At 45.7% G+C, this 13,581-nt stretch overlaps 1 pseudogene; it reads right to left on the bottom strand.

Annotated features, from left to right (window-relative positions):
• Window positions 1-244: 244 nt before the first annotated feature.
• LOC116467490 (olfactory receptor 7E24-like) lies at window positions 245-4,343 on the bottom strand (annotated as a pseudogene).
• Window positions 4,344-13,581: the final 9,238 nt, after the last annotated feature.

Below are 13,581 nucleotides of genomic sequence, written 5' to 3' on the forward strand. Positions count from 1 at the left end.
GTACACCCTTGATATTAGTCATAATATCCAGGGTAAAGATTACTCCTAAGATCACACAGTGTGCACACCCTGTGATATTTTTCTTCATATTATAGGGAGATATTGCTTCTAATATCACAGTGGGTGTACATCTTGTGTGTATACTCTGTGACAGTATTTTTTATATCCTAGAGAGGTATTACTCCTAATGTCACAGTGGGTGTTCACCCTGTGTTATCATTCTTATTTGACCTTACTGCCTTTTCTAACCCACACTACAAAAGGAATGGAACAGATAAAAAGATATTGAGATTAGACTGTGCTGCCGTGTGGCCGGCCGCAGGACACCTTTAATATCCCTGTTTCTCAGGCTGTCGACAAAGGGGTTCAGCATGGGGGTGACAACCGTGTACATCACTGAGGCCACTGCACCCTTTCTGGGGGAAGATGACACATCTGAACTGAGGTACCCTCCAACGCCTCTTCCATAAACTCAGCAAACAATTGACAGGTGAGACCCACAGGTCGAGAAGGCTTTATACTTCCCACCTGACGATGAAACCCTCAGAATGGAGGAAACCATTTTATAGTAAGAGAAAAGGGTCCCCGAGATGGGAAGGAAAGCAAATACAGCAGCAGGGAAATACATGATTATGTTATTGGTGAAGGTGTCACAACATGCAAGATGGGGGAGTTGAGAAGGGTCACAGAAGAAATTAGGAATTTCCGCATCCTTGAAGCAGGTCATTAGCAAGGCAATCAAGTTGTGCAGCTGGGAGTCTAAAAGACTGAGAAGAAAAAAAAAAAAAAAGACAACAAAACTAGGAAGCCCCAGAAACATGGGTTCATGATGGCTGAATGATATAGAAGGTGACAGATGGCTACAAACCAGTCATAGGCCATCACACTCAGGAGCATGTCTCTCTTCCATGCCTCCAAAAATGGCAAAGAGAGACATCTGAGTCAGGCAGCCTGCCTAGGAGTTGACTGCTGTGAGACTGGATGTCCACAATCATCTTGGGGACCGTGGTGGAGGTGAAACCGATGTGAGGCAAGAACAGGCTGGAGAGGAAGAAGTACATGGGGTTGTGGAGGTGGGAGTCAGGGCTGACGGCCAGGATGATGAGCAGGTTCCCCAGGACTGTGACCAGGCACATGGACAGGAACAGTCCGGTGAGGATCGGCAGCAGTTCTGGATCCCCTGAGAGTTCTAGGAGGAGGAATCTGGAGACATCTGTTAGATTCTGTGGGTCTGCATGGTTTCGACACCTTTTGCCTAGAAAAGGGGGTTGAAAAACGGGAAACAAGTAAACCAACACCCGGCATTGTGTCTGCATTTTGGATAGAAGCAATTCACAAGTAATGTTTTCAGATTTCAGAGCAATCCACACTCAGCCATATTTTGCAGTTCTGATGAACTCAGTTGTCTTCTAATGCTTTCATCATTGATTTCTGTGTTATTCACTTCTTGCTGTACACAGCTGCCTTAGAGATACTAGATTCAAGAATGTTCCAAGAACCAGATCATCATATATAACAAATGCGTAACTGCTAGAAAATACAGCCTATCTTGTCCGAAGAAAAATACCTAATAAAACCATTCTCTTCACTTGAAGAAAAAGGTTATCCTAATTAAAGGAAATTAAGAACTCAAATATTTTATTTTATTCTACTAGATTGATACAAATTCCCTTGATTTAGAACATTTATAAACACTGTATAACAGCTGAGATCAGGCGGGGCACAGTGGCTCACGCCTGTAATCCCAGTACTTTGGGAGGCTGAGGCGGGAGGATCACCTGAGATCAGGAGTTCGAGACCAGCCTCAACATGGGGAAACCCCGTCTCTACTAAAAATACAAAATTAGCCGGGCGTAGTGATGCATCCCTGTAATCTCAGCTACTCGGGAGGCTGAGGCAGGAGAATTGCTTGAACCTGGGAGGTGGACGTTGCGGTGAGCCGAGATCGAGCCATTGCACTCCAGCCTGGGCAACAAGAGCTGAGACCATGTCATCTGGAAATGAAATGAAATGAAAGTTGATAGTTCATAAGCAGAGAATAGTTCCACATGCCGGTTAGGTCCTAGTGATTTCATTGTTCCGTTTTCTGACTTTTCTCCTTCAAGAGAGTAATTGCTTCCTCAAATCGGTGGGTCTTTTTTGAAAATTCACGTTAAGCTGTAACTCCTGTCCTTAGCTTAGGTGGACTTAGAGTTTTCATCAGAAAGTTCAGCCAGACGCAGTGGCTCACGCTTGTAATCCCAGCACTTTGGGAGGCCGAGGAGGGTGGATCACAGGGTCAGGAGATCAAGACCATCCTGGCCAACATAGTGAAACCCTGCCTCTACTAAAAATATAAAAACTTCTCCCGGTATGGTGGTGCACGCCTGTAGCCCCAGCTACTTGGGAGGCTGAGGCAGGAGAATGGCTTGAACCTGGGAGGCAGAGGCTACGGTGACCCGAGATCACACCACTGCACTCCAGCCTGGGCAACAGGAGCAAAACTCCATCTCAAAAAACAAAAAACAAAAAGAATCAAGTAAGTCGAAGTCACACTGATGACAGCCAATTTTTGTGAACCAAGGAAGTGTCAATTCAAGAATTAACATAGATTTTGACTTTTGCTATCTCTTCCGTGCCAAGCAAGATATAGGCTCTGGGGAATCAGAAACAAAAGAGACTCACTTGTTCCTCTCACAATACTCAGTACTTACTGAGATAAGGACAAAAGAAAATGTCCTGTCTGGAATGCAGGGAAACCAGAACTTCAGGTCAGGGGATATTTCCGTTCAATTGTATGGAGTTGAAGCTTAAAATATTAACAAATATATCGAAGATTCACTTTGCCTTGACTTTATGCATCCATCACAGAGAGATCACGCAGCGGGCACCCACGATCAGTTTCATCATCTCTCGCTTCCATTGGATCAACTAGAAATCAGCTCAGATGAGAGTGCCGAGTCTCAGAGGATGGACATCTCACCGCCTGCCATACAGAGAAGTAGAAAGGGTGGTATTCCAAATTCATGGCCAGACTCTTAAGTCCCGGGTACTCTACTTCATGGTCTTCCAACTCTCAAAAAGTTGTGGTTTTGGTTTTGGTTTTGTTTTTGTTTTTTTGAGACGGAGTCTCATTCTGTTGCCCAGGCTGGGGTGCAGTGGAGTGATCTCGGTTCACTGCAACCTCCGCATCCCGGGTTCAAGCTATTCTCCTGCCTCAGCCTGCCGAGTAGCTGAGATGACAGGTGCCCGCCACTACGCCCGGCTCATTTTTTTCTATTTTTAGTAGAGACAGGGTTTCCCCATGTTGTCCAGGCTGGTCTCGAACACCTGACCTTGTCATTCGCCTGCCTCAGCCTCCCAAAGTGCTGGGATTACAGGCGTAAGCCACCGCGCCCAGCTTCCAAAAGTTGTAAGCAGAGCTCAGAGGTCTTAACCACAGGCACATCTGAGGAGCATTTTTTGAAACGGTTTCCAGCTTCCTCAATAGGAATGGAAGCCAAACTCTGAATTGATGACTCCTTTGAGGAAGTCGAGAGCTGTAAGGAAAGCCAGGAACAGGGGCAAGGGAGAGATGCATCCCGAATGATCCTGTGCCCATTCTTTCTGGAACCTCTGATGTGATCTCAGCTGCCCTTTCTCTACTTGACACAGTGATTGTGGCACCCACTGGTCTAGCTGTGGTCTACAAGGAACCCCCAAAGGGAAGGGCACAGTGAGCAGGGGCATCGGCCTGAGTGACAAGGATTTGAGAGGGCAGGTTGGATGCAGGGAGAGGACTGGCCAAATGTCATGTGTCTGCACTTAGACTGCCTGGTCCAAATTGGACTTCACCCTTTTTGACTTCATGATCTGGTACAAGTCCGATGAAAATGTGTTGCTCCTTCTCCAGTCTGCAAAATCATCATGAAATGTGCACTCGTAACTGGGAGACTGCGCAGATGAAATGAAACAAGCTGCATAGAGCACAGAGCTCAGAGCCTGGCCTTTAGGAAGCCCTCAGTAAGGGTTCATGATGCCCTGGTGTCTGTCTTCATCCTCTATATCCTCATCATCACCTTCATCATCTTTGTTGTTCTTAGGGAATAGTTTAGAGGGACTCATTCCCTGCTATCATGGGTGAGGTGTCTATGAAAAGGACAACCAGTCAGGGAGGAAGGCAAAATTTTGAATAAGATTTCTGAGACCCCCCACCACAAGCAAGAACAGAAACTCCACAGTCTGCTGACCTGACAAGTTGCACCTTGGTCTCCTCCCATCTGCCCACCACACTGTCCTGTTTGTCCTGAGGATGAGGAAACAAAGCAAGGCTCCCGACCGTCCCTCAGCACTCGCTGAACTGCCCTTCCCCTCTGCCGGGCCATGACCGCGGAGAACAGGTCCACTGTCCTCCCTGCATGGTGCACGATGGAGGCTCAGACTCCGTCCTCAAGGCTGGCAAGAAGACAGGGTGAGACATGAGCCTCCTGATACAGGTGACGGGCGTGGAAATCACAGGACTGGAACCTCACACTGCAGGGCTGGAGGCACAGACTGAGTATTGACTATTCTATGGCCTGGGGGGCTCAAGGCACAGAGCTCCGCATTAGCCAAAGTCGCCCAAGCTCCCCAATCTCTAAAGATTTCCTCATAAGAATGCAGGAAGAAGAAAAGAAAAGGGAGTGTCCATAGAAGCTTTGGGGCTCTTCCTGTAATCAGGAGGAAGCTTGTGTGTATTCTTCACTTCTTTCTTTTCTTTTTAAAGATCCAACAGCTTTCATTTTCATCTTTTATTATGGGAAAATATACCATGTATCAATACTAAAAATTGTAAATATATATGATTTCATCTAGAATGGCCAGTATAAACATTGACAATTTCCACTATTTTTCAGTTGACAGTTGAATGACATTAAGTACACTCACATTGTTTAGCAACCATCACCGCCGTCATCTCCAGAACAGTTTTTTTTTTTTTTTTTTTTTTGAGACAGAGTCTTGCTCTGTCGCCCAGTCTGGAGTGCAGTGGCGCAATCTCGGCTCACTGCAAGCTCCGCCTCCCAGGTTCACGCCATTCTCCTGCCTCAGCCTCTCCGAGTAGCTGGGACTACAGGCGCCCGCCACCACGCCCGGCTAATTTTTTGTATTTTTAGTAGAGACGGGGTTTCACCGTGGTCTCGATCTCCTGACCTCATGATCCGCCCGCCTCGGCCTCCCAAAGTGCTGGGATTACAGGCAATTTTGCATTTTCATAGAGATAGGTTTCACCAAATGGCCAGATGGTCTTGAATCTGACCTCAGGTGATCGATGCTGGGATTACAGGCGTGAGCCACCGCACCGGCCAGAAGTGCCTGCCTTTTGAAGGCTGAATAGTCTTCCATTGTATGAATGAACTGCAGTGCGCTTTTTTATTCATCTCTCTACGAACCCTTGGGTTGCTTCCACATTTTGACTATTGTGAATAATGCTGCTATGAATATGGGTGCACAAATTTCTCTTCCATTCCTGGCTTCTAATTCTTTTTGGTAGGTACCCACAAATGCAACTGCGGGAACATCTGATCATTCTGTTTCTAATGTTTCCGGTACACGCCATACTATTTTCCCTGTTCCTTCATGGTTTGACATTCCCTCCAATCATATTCGAGCATTCCTACTTCCCTCTAGTCTCACCAATGCTTGTTTGTTTATCATATCCATCCTAATGTGTGGTGTCACATCCTTGGGTTGATTTGCGCTTCCCTACGATTAGTGATTTTGAACATCATTTTAGATGCTTATTGGCCATTGCTATATCTTCTTTAGGGACACGTCTACTCGAGTCTTCTGACCATTGTTAATGGGATGCTTTGGGTTTCTTGTTGTTTAATTCTAGCTGTTCTTGATATACGACAGATATCAGCCTCTTTTCAGAGATATGATTTGCAAATATTTTTCCTAATCCATGAGTTATATTTTTACTCAGTTCACAGTGTTTTTTGCTGCACAAAAGTGTCTGTCATTTAGATGTAATCCAAGGAATCTAATTTTCTTTTGTTGCCTATGCTTTTGGTGTCATATCCCAGAAAGCATTGCCCAATCTGATGTCATGAAAGTGTGGCCAATGTTTTCTTTTAGGCATATGATACTTTTAGCACTTGGGGTTAGGTCTTTCATCCAGTTTGTGTTAATTTTTGCACCTGGTGTGACATAGGGTCCACCTTCATTCTTCTGCATGTGGAAATCAAGTTCCTCCAACACCATATCTTGAAAAGTCCGCTTTTCCACCAATGAGCTTTCTTAGCACTCGTGAAAAATCATTTGAACATAGAGGTGAGAAGTTATTTCTGGGCTCAAAAACAAACAAAAAACAAGCGACAACAGATAAGGATACAGCATGGGCTGGGCGCAGTCGCTCACGCCTGTAATCCCAGCACTTTGGGAGGCCGAGGCAGGCAGATCACCTGAGGTCAGGAGTTCAAGACCAGCCTGACCGACAGGGAGAAACACCCGTCTCTACAACAAATACAACATTAGCTGGGCGTGCTGGCGCATGCCTGTAATCCCACCTACTCGGGAGGTGGAGGCAGGAGAATTGCTTGAACCCAGGAGGCAGAGGTTGCGGTGAGCCAAGATTGCACCATTACGCTCCAGCCTGGGCAGCAAGAGCGAAACTCCATCTCAAAACAAAAAACAAAAAACCAGCATGATTTCAAGAGCAGAAGGAGAAGAGCTTCAAAGCCAGCATAATGAGAAAGTTAGGAAGCTTCTTACCAAAGCATCTGGAAATAGACAAGAAATTCTTATGAACTCAAATTTTCATACTGTACTGTCAAACACTAGAACTCACTGATTCCATCTTTCTGTATTTTGGGACCCAATTATCCACTTCTCTTCATTTCCCATCCCACCCCTTTTCTTCCTAGCGTCTGCTAACCCCCTTTATACTCTCCACCTTCCTGAGATTCCCTTTGTGTGTAGGTGTGTGATGGAGTCTCTTTCTGTTGCCTAGGTTGGAGTAAACAGGCACAATCCGGGCTCACTGCAACCTCCGCCTCCCGAGTTCAAGCGCTTCTTGGGCCTCAGCCTTCTGAGTAGCTGAGACTACAGGCACGTGTCACCACGCCCGGCTAAATGTTTGCGTTATTAGTAGAGACGGGGTTTCACCATGTTGGCCAGGCGGGTCTCCAACTCCTGGCCTCAAGTGATCCATGTGACTCAGCCTCCCAAAATGCTGGGATTACAGGCCTGAGCCACCACATCTGACCAAGATTTTCTTTTTTTTCCCACATCTAAGTGAAGATATGTAATATTTGTCATTCTGTGCCCGCCTTACTTCACTTAACATACAGACCCTGCAGTGTCATCCATTTTTTCTGCAGTGGAGAGGATTTTATTCCTTTTTAGGCTGCATAATACCGCATAGTGTGTGTATACCACAGTTTCTTCAGTGAAACAAATTTCTAAAAAGCAAATATTTTTAAAATATCTCGGAATGTGAAACTTTAGGGATACTGTGCCCATTTTATTCTTTTCTATTTCCCATTTTATGTATATGTAAGTGTATAATAAAGCAGCAATCAATGTGTGTAGAAATCTATAACTTCAACAAATGTAAAATGAAAATGCTAAGTGGTGGCTGGGTGCCATCGCTCATGCCTGTAATCCCAGCACTTTAGGAGGCCTAAGCGGGCGGATCACCTGAGGTCGGGAGTTCAAGACCAGCCTGACCAGTATGGAGAAACAATGTCTCTACTAAAAATACAAAAAAAAAAAAAATGAATGGGGCGTGGTAGCGCATGCCTGTAATCCCAGCTACTCGGAAGGCTGAGACAGGAGAATCGCTTGAATACGGGAGGCAGAGGTTGCAGTGAGCCGAGATCATGCCATCGCACTCCAGCCTGGGCAACAAGAGTGAAACTCTGTCTCAAAAAAAAAAAGAAAGAAAGAAAAAGAAAAAGAAAAAAAGAAAATATCACTCCCATTATCGCAGGGGGTATTCAGCCCTGATGATATTGTTTTCTAATATCCAGGGAAGGAGAGTATGATATTACTCCCAATATCGCAGGGGGTGTACACCTTTTTGTGATGTTGTGTCTAATATCCAGGGAAACAGAGGATGACATTACTCCCAATATCGCAGAGGGTGGACACCCCCATGGGATATTGTTCTGAATATCCCAACGGGGAGAGGATGATATTACTCCCCATATCAACCCTGGAGGGTTGTGTTCCGCCCCTACTCTTGGCCACCGCTTAGCCGGAGCTGGTCTTCTCTCTTGGCCCGGCTCAGTGAAGAAAAGTCTCCATTCCTCCTCTCGGGGGACCGTAAGGGTCATAATGACTCCCGTTCTGGGTAACTTTAGCTCTGTCAAAGAGATAGTGGCTCTCAGCTTGTTAAGCAAGTCCCTCCCCAACAAGGGCAAGGGACAGTCAGGCATGGACAAAAACTGATGAATCACTGTATGTCCTCCTACAGTGCAAGTCCCAGGCAAGCAGAAAGCTTGCTTTGCTGAAACCCCCATGGCTCTGATGATGTCAATAGTCTTTTTGGAGAAGGGGGTGACCGGGGCGGTTACTAGCGAATGTTCAGCACCAGTATCTACGAGAAAATCAACGTCTCTACCCCCAACTGTCATTCTGACCATAGGCTCTTTGGGGACACTTAAGCCCGCTCTCCCTCAGTCCAAGAACCCTTCTGCCAGGTTGAGCAGGGCCCCTTCCTCCTTGTCCGGGGCCTCCTGCTCTGAGTCACCTTGTTTTCTTTTAAGCTGAGGGCATTTGTTCTTCCAATGTCCTATTTCTTCACAATAAGCACACTGGTTACGCTGCCAACTCTGACAGCCAAGCTGAGTTTCTTTCCCAGGGCCCCCCTTCCCTTGCCTCTTTGGGGGGACCCCTCTGATTGCTGCAGCTAACAGGCAGGTCGGCGTTTCACCGGGCCTGACGTTCATTCTCTTTGCGGTGTTCCTTACGGCTTACTGCATCCCTGTTTACAAACACCTCGTTAGCTCTTTCTAATAATTGTGATGTATTCATCCCTGCAAGCCCAGCCCGTTTCTGCACTTTTCTTCTCATGTCTTCTGCGCTTTGATGGACTCAAGCCATGTGAAGCATGTGCTGATTTTCAGGGCTATCAGGATCAAAGGGAGTATACATACGATAGGCCTCACACAATCTCTCATAGCATTGTGCTGGACTTTCTTCTGTTCCCCGAATGACCTCAGAGACCTTGTTAACATTTGTGGCCTTCTGAGCTCCCCTCTTGAATGCTTCCAAGAGAGCTTCCCTGTCTCGATTTAGACTTTGCATATCCTCTCTTTCATTTGGGTCCCACTGGGGGCCAGTTCCTGGTAACTGGGTCCTTCCATACTCGGGGGTTTTGATAATCAGCTGGTGCATGTTCCTCTAGCCACTTAGTTGCTGCTTGGAGCACTCTCTGCCTTTCATCTCTGTGAAAGAGGAACATGAGCAACTGGTGGCAATCAGCCCAGGTGGGGTTGTGGGTCTTGATAATAGTTTGGAGCAAATCAATTCGAGTTTGTGGCTTTTCGGTATAGGACGGGGTATTGTTTTTCCAGTTGAGAAGGTCAGCACAGGTGAAGGGCTGGTACAGAAAAGCACGCCTCTCCACCACGTGACCATCCTCATCTACCCCAGTATACCACTGCTCTGTCAGGGGGCATTTGTATCCCCGTTTTGCGTCGTCAACGAGCTGCCAAGGGAGGGGTTTCTCCCGAGGCTTCACCTCCTCTCTTGTCTGCTCTGGGTGGCCTAGGGATATGCTTGTCTTGCGGAGGTGCAAGCACTGTGGGCTCAAGAGTGGGGAGCCTCTTTCCCTGGTAAGGGGAGGGCACCACTGGGATCACTGGTGCCATCTCCTGCAATGGATCTTCTGATGTTGGGTCGAACAGAACGTGAGGAGTTGATTTCCCTGGGCGGGTGGAGCAGGATCCTTCCTTAGCTATCTGTCCCTTTGCTACTAGTATTGCTGCTGCCTGCACTCTTAGCCACTGTGGAGGGTCTAGCACCAGCTGCCACCAAGTGTCTATGCATGGGAAGCGGTCTAGGTATCCTTTCCCAGTTACCTTGTGCCACACTTGAGAAACAAGGGACCTGTCCAGGATTCCTTCTGATGGCGAACCCACTTCTAATGTTGGGCAATCTATTTCCCACAAAGTTTGAAGCTCCCCGGTGGTCTGGTGGTTAGGAGTCGGCACGGCCCAGGTTCGATTCCCGATCATGTGAACCAAGAAGTGGAGCAGGACAAGCCGCGGACAAACTCCCTCAGACGCCGGATTCAGGAAGGAAGAGGTTCCTTTTAATCGGCTGGGGGCATCCGCAGACTTGTGTCTTAAGAGCCGAGCGCCCCGAAGGAAGACAGAGTTCCTGGGCCTTTTCTCAGGGCTTACAACTCTAAGAGGTTCCACGTGAAAGGGTCGTGATGGATTCAGAGCACATGTGCTTAGAGTGGGGAGGAGGGGTTCATCTTTTCACCTCAGGCGGGCTTATCAGTGGCACTGGCTGGTCTTGCCACGGACTTCAATCCTCTTGTTTTTCAACTTTTACTTCCTCCTCCTCTTCAGAGACAGGAGAAAGGAAGAGAAATGCCTTCTCTCCTCAGGGCCACAGGATGATATGACTCCCAATATCACAGGGGGTGTACACACCCCGGTGAAACTCTACCTACTATCCAGAGGGAGAGAGGATGATACGACTCCCAATACCGCACGGGGTGTACACAACCGCGTGATATTGTTCCCCATATCCAGAGCGAAAGAGGATGATATGACTCTGAATATCGAAGAGGGTGCACACCCCTCCTGTAATATGTCGCTATATTACTTGTCACAATTAATAATATCAATTATTAATTGATATTAATAATTATAAATATTAATAACTAATCATATAATTTTTAACGTCAATACCGATAATAATGATAATTAATATTCAAGAGTTATACTGATGATAACAATAAATTAAAATTAACTATTAATAACGCCTGATATTAATAACTGGGACTAATCTTATTCATTAGAAAACAGTAATATTAGCTCCTAATAATTAATATTAATATTAATATTCTGAAAACTTTTTATTAGCAATTATTTATTAATATTAATATTGGTAATTGGCTCTTAGGACCCCCATCCCGGGGGGGCCAGGCGCCCCCCGCGAGGCGGGGACTGAGAGCCAGCCCCTCTGCCCCCCTGGTGTTTAGGATCCGCGGTGGACTCACAGCCTGTTTACCATATCGTGAGTAATATCATCTCCCCCTCTGGAAATTATGAACCTTTTCACAGACGGGTGTACACCCGTCTCTGTTGGAAGTAATATCATCCTCTTCCTCCCTGAATATTAAGAACAGTATCACAGGGGTGTTTCTACTTCCTGCGATATTGCGTGTCATATCCTCCTCTCCCACATGGAAATTAGAAACACTATCACTGGGGGCGTGTCCTCCTTCTGTGATATTTAAAGTAATATCATCCTCTTCCCTCCAGGATCATGGGAACAATATCCCTGGGGGTGTACACTTTCTGCGATATACGTAGTCATATCACCCCCTCCGCCTTGGAATATTATTAAGGACCATGTCACAGGGGGGTGTATACTTCCTGTGATATTGGGAGTAATAACCTCTCGGCCTCTGAATATTAGGAAGAATATCACAGGGTGGGTGTGCACCTTCTGCTCTATCATGGGGAGTAGCATCTATCTATTATGGGGAGTCATATCATCCTCTCCCTTTCAGGATATTAACAACAATATCACAGGGGGGCTGAACACAGCCTGCGATGCTGGAATTATTATCATCCTCTCCCCCTCGGGTTACTAGGAACAATATCACAGAAGAGGTGTACACTCCCTGCGATATGGGGAGTAATATCATACGTTTCTTCCGTGAATATTAGGAGCAATATCACCGGGTGGCTGTACAATCATTGCTAATGTTGGCAGTCATGCCATACTCTACCCGCTGGATATTAGGATGAGTGTCGCAGAGTGAGTGTACACCTACTGCGATATTAAAATTGATATCATGCTCTCCCTCCCTGGACATTAGGAAAAATATCACAGGTAGGTGTACACCCCCTGCGGTATTAGGAGTAATAATATTATGAATTATTAAACATTAGTCTTATTAATAATTATTAATGCTAATATTAATTAATAGTATAACGTCATTAATCATTAATGACTATTTTAAAGATATGATTATGCATGATTAAAATTAATTATTACTATTAATGACATTGTTAATAATATTAGTCATTAATCTTAATATTAATTATTGTTTTATTACCAAAATCACTTAGGATTGATTTAAGTAACATTAATTACTGATATCCTATTTTAATTATTAATAGTGATATTGCTGTTAATTATTAATAGTAATCGTTAATATTTTTAATGCGTATTAAGTTTTCCTGTCTCTAGTGTAATTATTAATATCGATGATTTTTATTAATTGTTCTTATATTTATTAATATTTATGATTAATATAACTGTTCCCGATATCCGTGGGAGAAAGGATATTACTCCCAGTATCGCAGAAAGTGTACACCCCTCTGTGATGTTACTCCTAAGGGCCAGGGGGTAGAGGATGACATTATTGAAAATATCGCAGTGGGTGTACATCCCTTCAGTCATCTTGTTCCTAATATCCTGGGTGGGAACGGATGATATGACTCCCAATATCACAGGGGGCGGAGACCTCCCCCGTGATACGGTCCCTAAAATTCAAAGGTGGAGACGATGATATTTCTTCGAATTTCACAGAGGGTGCACACCACCCCTTTGATATTGATCCTAATATCCAGGGGGTGAGAGGATGATATTAGTCCGAATATTGCAGGAGGTGTACACTCCCTAGGGATATTGTTCCTAATATCCAGGGACGGAGAGGATGATATCACTCCCAATATAGCAGGGGGTGTACACAGCTTCTGTGACATTCTTCCAAATATGCAGCGGGGGAGAAGAAGATATTAGCCCCAATATCGCAGGTGGTGTACACCCTCTTGTGACATTGTTCCTTGTATCGTGGGAGGGAGACCAAGATACTAGCGGCAATGTAGGCAGGGGCTGTCCACACCCACTGTGATATTCTTCCAAATATCCCGAGGGGGAGAAAACGATGTCACTTCCAATATCGCAGGGGGTGTACATCCTCCTGTGATAGTGTTTCCTCTATTCAGGGGGAGAGGCGCCCCCCGCGAGGCGGGGAGTAATAGCCAGCCCCTCTGCCCCCATTGTTTTTAGGATCCGCGGTGGACTCACAGCCTGTTTACCATATTATGAGTAATATCATCTCCCCCTCTGGAAATTATGAACCTTTTCACAGATGGGTGTACACCCGTCTGTATTGGGAGTAATATCGTCCTCTTCCTCCCTGAATATTAAGAACAGTATCACAGGGGTGTTTCTTCTTCCTGCGATATTGCGTGTCATATCCTCCTCTCCCACGTGGAAATTAGAAACAGTATCACTGGGGGCGTGTCCTCCTTCTGTGATATTTAAAGTAATATCATCCTCTTCCCTCCAGGATCATGGGAACAATATCCCTGGGGGGTGTACACTTTCTGCGATATATGTAGTCATATCACCCTCTCCGCCTTGGAGTATTATTAAGGACCA

This window comes from Hylobates moloch, unplaced genomic scaffold (assembly GCF_009828535.3).
Source record: "Hylobates moloch isolate HMO894 unplaced genomic scaffold, HMol_V3 SCAFFOLD_4, whole genome shotgun sequence".
NCBI lineage: Eukaryota > Metazoa > Chordata > Mammalia > Primates > Hylobatidae > Hylobates > Hylobates moloch.